The sequence below is a fragment of the Muscardinus avellanarius genome (assembly GCF_963383645.1).
Source record: "Muscardinus avellanarius genome assembly, chromosome: 3".
In the NCBI taxonomy this organism is placed as follows: Eukaryota; Metazoa; Chordata; class Mammalia; order Rodentia; family Gliridae; genus Muscardinus; species Muscardinus avellanarius.
In genome coordinates, this window is record NC_137788.1 from 15594319 (window position 1) to 15605983 (window position 11665).

Below are 11665 nucleotides of genomic sequence, written 5' to 3' on the forward strand. Positions count from 1 at the left end.
CTGTCCGACTTCAAGGGAGGACTAAGTGATTAACCCTTAAAACATGATTTATTTGCCCACCAATCTGGGCTAGGTGAGTCCGTCTGATTTGACCAGGAAAGTTAAAGCAGTGTGACATTTCTCATAGTTGAGTGTCACGAAAGGAGTTCATACTTGTGACTCCTTCTCTTCCTCATGCTCATCATCACCGTCTCATGGTCAGGATCTAGAATGTCCTCTGAAGAGCTCCTATATTGATGGTCAGAGGTGATACGATGGAATCATAAGGACTCTAATCTCATCCGTGGATGCGCCCATCACAATGGATTTATTGGGTGGTAACCTGGGCGGGTAGAACAGGGCTGGAGGGAGTGGGCCAATGGGTGTGTGGATGTGGGGGCTGCACATGTGTCCACCGACTCCCTTCTCACTGGCTCTTTTTGCCTCTGGCCTCCACGATATGCGAGCAGAGACCTCGTGTTCTTTCTCTCTGCTTCTCGTCACCATGCTCTGAGCTTTGCAGACTTCACCTACCTTAACATGAACGGAACCCCTGAAATCTCCAGAACTGTGATCATATAAATCCTCCTCGCTCTCAGTGTGGTTGTCAGGTATTTGGGTCACAGCAGCGAGAATGCTGCCTGAAACACCGTCAGCATCACGGTCATGTTTCTCAAGTCCACACTACACAGGGCCAAGTCACACCAGGTGAAAGATAGTAACAGCCGATATAAGGCTTCTTCTTTTCCCTCACCTTGGAGAAACAGCTTGGAGTCTTTTCCCACCCACAGTCACCTCGTTATACTTTGATGCTGGACACACAACATTCTCAGATCAAATTGGGATGATGGAACAGAGGTGAGCCAGGCAAGATAACTGACTCCAAACCTTAGCCAAAAGCAAAAAAAACAGTCAACAAATTACACAACCTGGCTCTAGATCTGCAAGATAGAGTTTTGGAGCCCTGATATGTGGGAAGGGGGTCTGGCCAGAATGGGCCAATGCACCAAACTAGGCTCTGTGTTACATTAAGAACCAAGTTGAAGGATTATTTAATTGTTACATAAAATGGACCAAGAAGTATGGTAAAAAAAAAAATAACAGTTGTGATCCCTCACTACATGAATATTTATCAAACATTTGTTATATGCAAGATTTTGCCCAGGTACAAAAATGAATCAGATATAGAGCTTCTCCTCCAAGTTTGTTGCTCTGGAGAGGAGATAAGCAGGCACAGAAATAACTTTAATGCACGGTAGAAAGTGATACGATGCAGAGGAGAGGCAGAAAATCCTACAATATTTGTGTTCAAAAGTCTTAAAATGTTAAAAAAAAAATACTTGGGGGAGATAAAATGTTCTTCTGGATCTGAGTTAGCAACAGATAGTTTAACTTCACTCTAAAAGTCACCTGAGTAGAAAACAAGTAAAACATTGAGAATTTAACTCAACGGGAAGGGATGTGGCATATTCATCATGAGATAACTTATATAAAAGAGCGATATTTCTCCCCTGCATGTGTTATAACTTTTATAAACAACAGCAACAAACCATCTCCCATCAAACAAAGGGGTGTTGTTGCGACTGATGGCACTTGAAGCAAAATCTAACTATCTGTTGCTTATAAGAGCACAAATAAAACTATAAACGGGAAGGTAGTGTATGATGAGTAAAAGACCTGTTGGGGTTTTCCAAAGGATGACTTGCCACCCTTGGTTAAAAATCCATAGGAAAAATGCAGGAAGAAAATAGAGTCACTACGATGATGAAAGACACACCTTGAAAGACAATGATCCGTGGCTGGGAACTAACTGTGCTCATTCTTTGGATATTTACTATTAAACCTATTAATGAACCTATGAATGAAGAACAAATGGTTGATGGACAAGGAAGCAGAGGATACTCGTGTCAGAAAAATAGAGACTATGATAATTAAATATATTAATTAAAGATAAAAGAAAAATTGATAGGTATTTTTTTATTTTAAAAAAGGCACACAAGCCAGGTGTGGCGGCGCACGCTTGTAATCCCCGCGCTTGGGAGGCGGAGACAGGAGGATTGCACAGGTTCGAAGCCAGCCGCGCTGGCTTAAGAGACCCTGTTTCCAAATAAAAATATAAAATAGGTCTGGGAGTGTAACCTGGAGGTAGAAAGGCTTCCAGGAACCCCAGAACCCCAGCACACAGCCCTTCTGGCTTTACTGGAGACGCTTTTTCAAACCTTGGAAGGAGGTATAAACTCTGCTAGGTAGACTGACATTGTAGAAAAAGATGTTCTCATGGAATGCCTGCTCTGTCCCTGGTGTTCCCTTTCAGCATGTAGAGCACCCATTGGTGTACCACTCCCAGTTCCCTCCACCCATCCCCACATTCCTTCCTGGGTGTTCTTACCTGATTGACGGGTTTGGGAGATGGCACTGGGCATGTCCAGCTCAGCCCCTCTCTCGCTCCTAGAGTAGTGCCTGCCCGAAGAGGACACAGGCTTTGGGTGACCAGCTGAGCTGCAGATGCTCTTCCCTCTGGTCACTCAGCATGGCCCATGCCCAGGGAGGTTAGTCATCTAATTCTGGGAATTGGAATTAGGAAACTTACTGTCTGTCTCCCTTGTCATAAGCTACATCCTCCAATTTAGCCTTCGTCAATATTTTTCAAAGTCAGAAATAATTTGATCTCTACCCGGCTGACTTGTATTGTCTCTTAATTGGTCAAAATCAGGACAAGGGAACAGGCATCATTTAGTGACAGCCCTTGCTTCCAAATCCCAGAGCCAATGAGTTGGCTAGGAACTTAAAAAATAAACAAAGAGTCGAGCTAGGGAAGCTGAGTACAAGCGGCGTTGGAGGTAAGCTGCTGTGTCTGCTGAGACACAGCAGAGCGCATAGGGAGGACCACTGGGGCTCAGCGAAGGCCTGGCGTGGCCATTAGTGCCTTAGTGTGGAGGCTACTGCACACTGACCTTGAACTACAGTGGCCGGGGCTTTAGCAGAGGCTTCAGGCAGCAGACAGAGCTGATGCCAGGACTCATTATGGGGGTTGCGGGGGGAAGGCTTCCCGGATGCAAGTCCTGCAACCGCCAGGCAGGGGGATGACTTGCTGCGTTTCCTGTGTTTCTTTAGCCAGGGGCTCCAGCCAGGACTCCAGTTTGTGCTTGCAGGGGAAGTGCTTCTCAGAATTTCCTGAGGATAGTGCTAAAATGCAGATTCTGGTTCCTTGGGTCTGGGTTGGGGACCAAGATATGGACCGCACTTGAAATATCAAGGTGGATCCCACCCCAGGCCTCCTGAATCAAGATATGATTGATAGCAAGATTCCTTAGGAAGATTTTCAGGCATATTACTTTTTAGAACACTCTAGAATATTGGGGTTGTATATTTTGCCACTAAACTTCTATGTGGTTGTGCTGGGGCCAGGGAACCCCTCTTCCGTGACTCTTTATTTATTTTTTTGATACTGAAGGTTGAACCCTGAGTTACATTCTATCTCCAAGCTACACCCTAGCCCTCTTTTATTTTAAAGCAGGGTCTCACTAAGTTGCTGAGGCTGGCCTCGAACCTGCAACCTTCCTGTCTCAGCCTCCCAAGGTCTGGATTACAGGTGTGCGCCCCCACGCCTGGATCTCCCTTGACCCTTGGTGCTCCATATTTTGAGTCTGAGAAGTAAGCTGACAGCAGGCAGATTCACAGGCATACAAATTATCATGGCACGGGAGCTTCACAGGAAAGCGAGTTCTCCGAAACCCAATCAGATTTAGAAATATCCCTACCCTTCCCCATAAGGGAGAGAGAAGAAGGGGCAGGAAAGTAATTTAGAGGAAAAGTAAATGATTTAGAAGATAAAGGGCCCCCAGACAGGAAATAGCCTGGGACAAAGTTTGCCTGGTCCTCTGGATGCGGGTTGAATTCGGTTTTTCTTCTGGAAGAACCAAACTTTCTGTAGACAGGGGAACTTCAGAGAAAGCTTCAGTCTGCACCTGCTTGTTTCTAGATATGGTGGTGCACACCTGGAATCTCAGTGCTTGAGATGGGAGGATCACAGGTTCGAGGCCAGCCTCAGCAACTTAGTGAAACTCTCATCAACTTAGTGAGAATCTGTTTGTTTCAAAATAAAAAATCAAATAGGACTGGGAGTGTAGCTCAGAGGTAGGATACCCCTGGGTTCAATCCCTAGTAACACACACGCGCGCGCACACACACACACACACACACACACACACACACACACGTGCGTGCGCGCAGACACACAATCGGCACACCAACGTGCCATATTATGGACCAGCCCTGCACTCCTGCAGCTGGTATAGAGAGGTCACCCAATTTCATCCCATTTCCATTATTGGAAGCAGCCTCAAACACAAGGGAACAACACTGTTAGATCAGTGTGTTGTTAGTTATTTATTATTTTTGTGTGGAACTGAGGATAGAACCTAGGGGCATTCTACCTCTGAGCTATACCCCCAGCCCTATTTTTTTATTCTTTTTTTTTTTTTTTTTGCAGGTCTGGGGATGGAACCCAGGGGCATTTGACCTCCGAGCTACACCCCCTGCCCTATTTATTTATTTTGAAACCGGTCTCACTGAGTTGCAGAGGGCCTCACTTAGTAGCTGAGGCTGTCCACGAACCGCGATCCTCAGGTCTCAGCCTCCCGAATGCTGGGATCACAAGCGTGCGCCACCGCGCCCGGCTTTTTTTATTCTTTACTTTGTTTTTTAAATTTTTTTGATTTGGTATTTAATACATAACTACAATGGCAAACATCGAAAAGAGAACCCTTAGTAGAAAAAGAAAGGAAATAATTTAAAATAAAGTTTTGTTGGCCGGGCGTGGTGGCGCACGCTTGTAATCCCCACGCTTGGGAGGCGGAGACAGGAGGATCGCGCAGGTTTGAAGCCAGCCGCGCGCGCTGGCTTGGGAGACCCTGTTTCCAAATAAAAATGTAAAAATAGGTCTGGGCGTGTAGCCTGGAGGTAGAAGGGCTTCCAAGAACTCCAGTACCACCAAAATAAATAAATAAATAAATAAATAAATAAATAAATAAATAAAGTTTTGTTAAAAGGTATTGTAAGCACAACGTTATTCAATAAGCATTCCTTTTAAGGGATTTTCATTGTCCAAATAACATGTACATCAAACTTTACATTATAAAATGGGCTGCTTTTGTATTATTCATTCAAGGCTTAAAGAAAAAAAAAACACCTTTTTTTTAAAATAGGGCCTCACTAAGTTGTGGAGGGCCTCACTAAGTAGCTGAGCCTGGCTGCAAACCTGTGATCCTCCTGTCTCAGCCTCCCAAGTACTGGGATTATAAGCGTGCGCCGCCACGCCTGGCACAGATCAGTGTTTTTGACCAGGAGTGACTTTGGCCCCCAGGGGACTTTTGGAAATATATTTGTCACAAATGGGAAGATTCTCTGGCATCTGGTGTGTAAGCCAGGGATGGGGCTAAACATCCCATGGTGCTGAGAATGGCTCCCACAAGCAAGAGCGATCCAGCCCAAAGGCCACTGGGGGAAGGGCAAGAACCTCTGTGGTGGAGGAACGGGCCTAGAGTTCAGATGGCGTGTCTACACATGGTCAGGTCTCCTCGAGCCTCCAGTCAGCTCTGGCTTTCTTAGTTACAGAGACCAGGACACCATCAAGTCTTGGACTCCCGTGGAAGTATGGTAGGTTTATAAGAGAGAAAAATAATTATGAACATTCTTGTAAATACGGCAGCTACTAGAAGTGAGCTGTAGAAATGATGTGATTACGTCATTGTGGACTTGAGGGTTCAGCAGGCATTTGAAGTGACCTGTGTCTGTACTGAAAGGCTCTATTTAGAAGAAAAATCATAAGCCCCTAGCAGCTAGCTAACAGTTAAAACAGCCAGCTAATAGTTAAAAAGAAAAAGTATATTTTACTGCAGCTCACAGCTTAGGAATGTAAAATGTGTGATAAGCCCACCCCATCTTATCTATACTGTCTGGGCCAGAGTGCCTTGACCCGGGAGCTTACTGACTGCACCTGGTATTATCTAACTCTTGACTACAGAATGTAATTTTTAAATGATTCTGTAATTTTCTGTAAACGCATGCAATTTAGCCCAAAACCCCCTAATGGTCTTTTCCCTATAAATACCCTCAGTTTCAGCAGCTCGGGGCCGAACTCCTATTCGGGTCGGCCCCAGTGCACTGGCTCTTTAATAAACCCTCTTGCTTTTGCATCAAGGAGATTAAAAGTTTCTCGTGTGTTCTTGCTGTCGTCGCTTATCCCGAGGTTGATTGAGGGTCTCCCCTCGGCGGGGGTCTTACAGTAGCATTCTGTCTGTAGGATCCAGATGGCATGGAAATTTTAAAAGAAACTAAAATTATTTGAGAGATGGGACTTGGTAAATCATCGTCATCATCGTCATCATCATCGTCGTCATCATTGTTCTTTTAGAAGGTGAACTGGAGCAATGGAAGAAGAAAAACAAAATAAAGGAAGATGGGAAGCCAGGTGTGGCAGTGTATGCCCGTAATCCCAGTACTTGGCAAGCTGAGACAAAAAAGAATAGGGTTGAGGACGTCCTCAGCAACTTAGCAAGGTCTTAAGCAATTTAGCAAGACCCCGTTACAAAGTAAAACAAATAAGCCAGGTGTGATCATCTCAAATACCACATTCCCCGAGCTTGAGATGCTGAGACAGGAGGATTGCCGGTTTGAGGTCAGCCTCAGCAATTTAGCAAGACCCTGTTTCAAATTAAAAAAAAAAAAAAAAGAAGAAAGAAAGAAAAAAGAAAAAAAACTGCTAGGGTTGTATCTCAGTAGAATGTCCCTGAGTTCAATCCCAAGTACTACAAAATAAACAACAAAAACAAACCAACACACACACACACACACACACACACACACACACATAAATAAATAAAAATAAATAAAATAAAATAAAATAAAATAAAATAAAAAATAAAAAAAATAAAGCCAGAAAACGAGGTTTCCTTAGGACTGGACCTCTCAAAACTGTGAGTCAAACAAACCTGTCCCTCCAAGTGCTCCCCCTCTAGGCTGTGCTCGCAGGCGGCTGGGTCACTGCAATGATGACAAAGCTGGCTGACACACTACCCTGGGACTTCCTTTCTACCCAAGCCCAGTCCTCCGTTGCCCCCCAGTGGTACAGTGCGCTCACTCTCGCCCCCTTGAGGCCGAGGAGGCTCACTCCTGGCAACACCCTGTGTGGGCAGCAGTGGATGTTAGTTTCCCTCAGTGTGGAACATTTAAGAGAGAAATGAATTCCCCTCAGGCTACTACCGATGTCCTCTTTGCATAACTGACATCCGTTGTGCAAAATATTTCCTCCCCATCAAGGCTGAGAGCGAGGAGGAGCACGAGGGAGGTGATGGAGGCCCATCCTGTCCACCAGCTCCCCCGCAGTCCAGCTGCTTGGTGGCGCCCCAGCCCAGGGCAGGAGCTGCCTGCACGCAGTGCTCACAGAAACCCTGTGAAGTGTCGTCGTCCTCCTTGGATAAGAACATGGAAACTCAGAGAAGGGGAGTAACGTGCTCTGGATGGCTCAGCAAGTGAGCGGCAACTAGGATTTGGAAAGTTCTTTTTCTCTTTACCGCTCTACATGGTTTTTGTGAGGCTCTTTGCAACTCAGTGAGACCCTGTTTCAAAATAAGGAATAAAAAATAGGGCTGGGTGTGTAGCTCGGAGGTAGAATGCCCCTGGGTTCCATCTCTAGTACTGTAAAAAAAAAAAAAAAAAAAGAGTATGTGGGGTGCAAACAGGCCACTGTCCCCAAATCACAGTCCTAGAGGACAAGAATCCTTTTTCCTGGGGTGGAGGTAGGAGAAAGATACCTACAGGGGAATGACTGGTTTGGAGGGATCCCTGATGGCCCTGGTCATTTTGTAGGGATAAACCTGCTTGAGTTAGGGTTTTTTCAACGACAGTGGCAGCAGGCCCAGCTCAGGTGGCCTTATGCCATTAAGGGCCTATGTAGATGTAAGCACCCAGCAAGCCCAGTCTGCCCACCTCCCTGGCACCGCCTTCTGCTTCTTCCTTCCTGGTCTCTGAGAGGTGGAGAGACAGCTGGAGCAGGGGGACACAGGCCTGCAGCCTGCCCATGCAAGTCTGCAAAAGACAGCGCTCCTTCCAAACCCTCAGAACAAAAGTCAGGTCTGTGTGGCACAGGCCCTTCCTGGCTCAGCCATCCTGAGCCAGTGGCTGGAGCTGGGAGATGGGATGGCTGGCCTCAGGCCTGGTCACTGGGAGTGGGGCTTCATCGCAGCAGTATGGGGCTCTGGTTCTTAGAGGGCATTGGAGGCGCTCTCTCCCTGGGGGAATGAGTGGTGGCCATATCTAGTGGTCAGGGTCTTGGGCATCTGGGCTGAGGGAAGACCCTGAGCTAGAGGATCTGCAGGAGCAAAAGACATGGACAACCTTATAGGGAGCAGCTTGAGGCTCAGCCCATCTCTTTTACATCTGTAGACACCAAGGCACAGAGAAGGAAAGCGCCTTCCTCCAGGCTGCTTCAGAGAAGAATTAAGAACTCACGGTATGGTGGCACATGTCTATAGTCTTTGCTGTTCAAGAGGCTGAGGCAGAGGGTAGAGACCAAACTAGGCAACATAGTGAGACCACAGTCTCTTGGAAAATAAATAAATACATAAGTAAGTAAGTAAGTAAGTAAGTAAACACTCAAGCATCTTCACAGTCAATGGACCCCAGGGGTTGGCTCCCAACCCATCACACCTGCCTGTCTTGAGGGTTCTACAAGAGCTTGACCAATGGTTGAGAAAATCACTTGGTATTGGGTATTGGGAATCACTTGGTATTGGGCACTCTACCTCTGAACTACAGTCCCTGCCCTTTGCCATTATTAGTTTTTTATTTTGAAACAATGAAACAGGGTCTTGCTAAGTTGCTGAGGGTTTTGCTAAGTTGCTTAGGCTGTCTTTGAACCTGTGATGCTCCTGTCTCCGTCTCCCAAGTACTGAGATTACAGGCACGTACCATTGAGCCTGGCTCATAAAGATTCTCCAAAGCTTTCCAAGCTGTTACGAGAGTACACATCTGCTTTCTGGGGATTAGATGGTTTCTCTCAAGGACTATTCTATCATAATGAAGGGAAACTAGAAATGTATCTATTCTATCACAAGTGAGACCCAGGACCAGGTAGCTAACTCAACCTTTGTAAAATGTCGTGGGAAACATGGCTTAGAAGAGATCAGTATGATTGAGCCCACTGACTACTACGTCCAGCAGCTGAAAGAATTCAAGGAGAAGGACTTTAGTGTCAGTCACTAAAGAAGGCTTGGGACCTCCAGAAGATGAAGAAGATAAAAAGAAACAGGAAGAGAAAAAGACACAGTTGGAAAACCTTTGCAAAATCACGAATGATATCTTGAAGAACAAGGTCAAAAAGGTGGTCACATAAAACCAACTGGTGACACCCCCATGCTGTATTGTCGACAGCACATGTGGCTGGACTGCAAACCTGAAAAGAATCATGAAAGCTCAAGCCCTAAACGATGATATGGCAGCCAATAAACACCAGGAGTTAAACTCTTACTACTTTATTATTAACTGGGGGTTGAATCCAGAGGCATTTTACCTCTGTGCTACACCTCTGTCTTATTTTATTTTTTTTGAAACAAGGTCTTACTAGGTTGCTGAGACTGACCTTAAACCTGAGGTCCTCCTCCTAAGACCTGGGATTACAGGCATGCACCACCATGCCTGGCTCTGACCACTTTATTGTTGAGACCTTAAGGTAAAAGGCAGAGGCTGACAAGTATGACGAGTCTTGAACGGATCTGGTCATCTTGCTTTACCCCCCCCCCCCAAAAAAAAAGAAAGAAAGAAAGAGAAAAGAAAAAAGAAATTAAAACTTCATTGCTTAAACATTTGGAATTAGATACTAATTTTATATCTGTGCATTAATGTTTAATTTTTAGAAAAACCTATTTTTTTCTCTTACAGCCTACTTGATCATACATGTAAACTTTCATAAGTTTTGTCCTTTACAAACTTTCTGTGACTTCTTCAGACCCTCTGGAATTTGCTTAAATATTTGGTTTGTCCTATCTTTTGCTTTTCTGGAATAATCCAGTCATTTTATTTTAGGACAAAAATTTTTATTTCATCACACAAAATCTTTTCTTGTCCAAAACATATTCTCATCTATTTTTAACCTTCCCAACCAAACATATATCTGCATACATACAACTTTCTCCCCATTTTCTTCAACTTTTACATTTTGAAAAAATTTCCTTTTTTTGTGGTGCTGGGGATGAAATCCAGAGGAATTCTCACTCAAGTTATTCCATCTTGAGCCATGAAAAGCTCTTTCAAGTTGACACCAAGTCTTTTTTTTTTTTTTTTTTTTTTTTTTTTTTGCAGTTAGGGATGAAACCCAGGGCATTCTACCTCCGAGCTACACCCACAGTTCTATTTTTTATTCTTTATCTAAAACATGGTCTCACTAAATTGCAAAGAGCCTCACTAAGTAGCTGAGGCTGTCCATGAACTGTGATCCTCCAGTCTCAGCCTCCTGAATGCTGGAATTACAAGCATGCGCCACCGTGCCAAGCATGAAACAACGTTTTAGAAGTCACTGAATTCATCCAGGCGTGGTGGCGCACACTTGTAATCCCCGCACTTGGGAGGCGGAGACAGGAGGATCGCTCAGGTTTGAAGCCAGCCTTGCTGGTTTAAGAGACCCTGTTTACAAATAAAATATAAAATAGGGAGTCACTGAATTCAGACAAAATTAAATTTTTGCAATAAAATATTTTGTGTCTTTCTTATACTTTTTCTTACCCAAACATAAATTAATTTCTTTTTTTGTGTTCTTTGCATGGAACATTATGTATATATTAGTTAGAATTTTAAATTCTTAGTAACCTTACTTTTTAGTGAAGATCCAGGAAAAATGCAATCTTGAATTTTTTGTCCTACATCAACAATTTATGAAAGCACACTTATTAATATACAATATATTTTACTGTCTTTTAATAGGACTTGAAAATCCAAGAGCACTTGAATTTATATTTGGCAATTGATGTGTATTTTAACTTAGAAATGAATAAGGTACTTTATTACTTAAATTTATCATAACCTTAAGACTTTAAGTTATTGAGAAATGTTTTGAAGCTATGAGGTATTCATTTAAAGTATTCTCCCCATTTACATTTACCTAATTTCCTCATTCTTAATAAATGTCTGAATTTATGATGGAAATTTTGAGGTGTTAAACAAAACTAGCCACTGTCTCAAGTTATTTCCTGTTAATCATTTTTCACAGCAGGTGGATATTAGGCAGTCTTTACCTAAACAGGAATTTTGTAAAGTTAAATAAATGGATTCTTTTTGCTCAGAAGATATAACTGCCTTTAAACCACCAATATTAAACATGTCTTATATACTTAAGATTTTCCCAAGTCACATGAACTTAGAAAAGCTTTTGAGTCCATGTTCTTTAATCTAAAAGTGCATGTTTATTTCTAAGTCATTATGGCGCCATGTAGACAGATACAAAACATGTATAGACCTACGCACACATGTAGACATAACGTAAAATAAACAAACATACATAGAAAATTATTCTTATAATTGTTAAAATTGTGCTTATGCTGTAGCTAGAACCAGATCTCAGACCAAACAGATCCAAGAGAACTTCTGTGAGGAAAAATTCCATAATTATTCCTTAACTTTGGGTTTCCTAAAT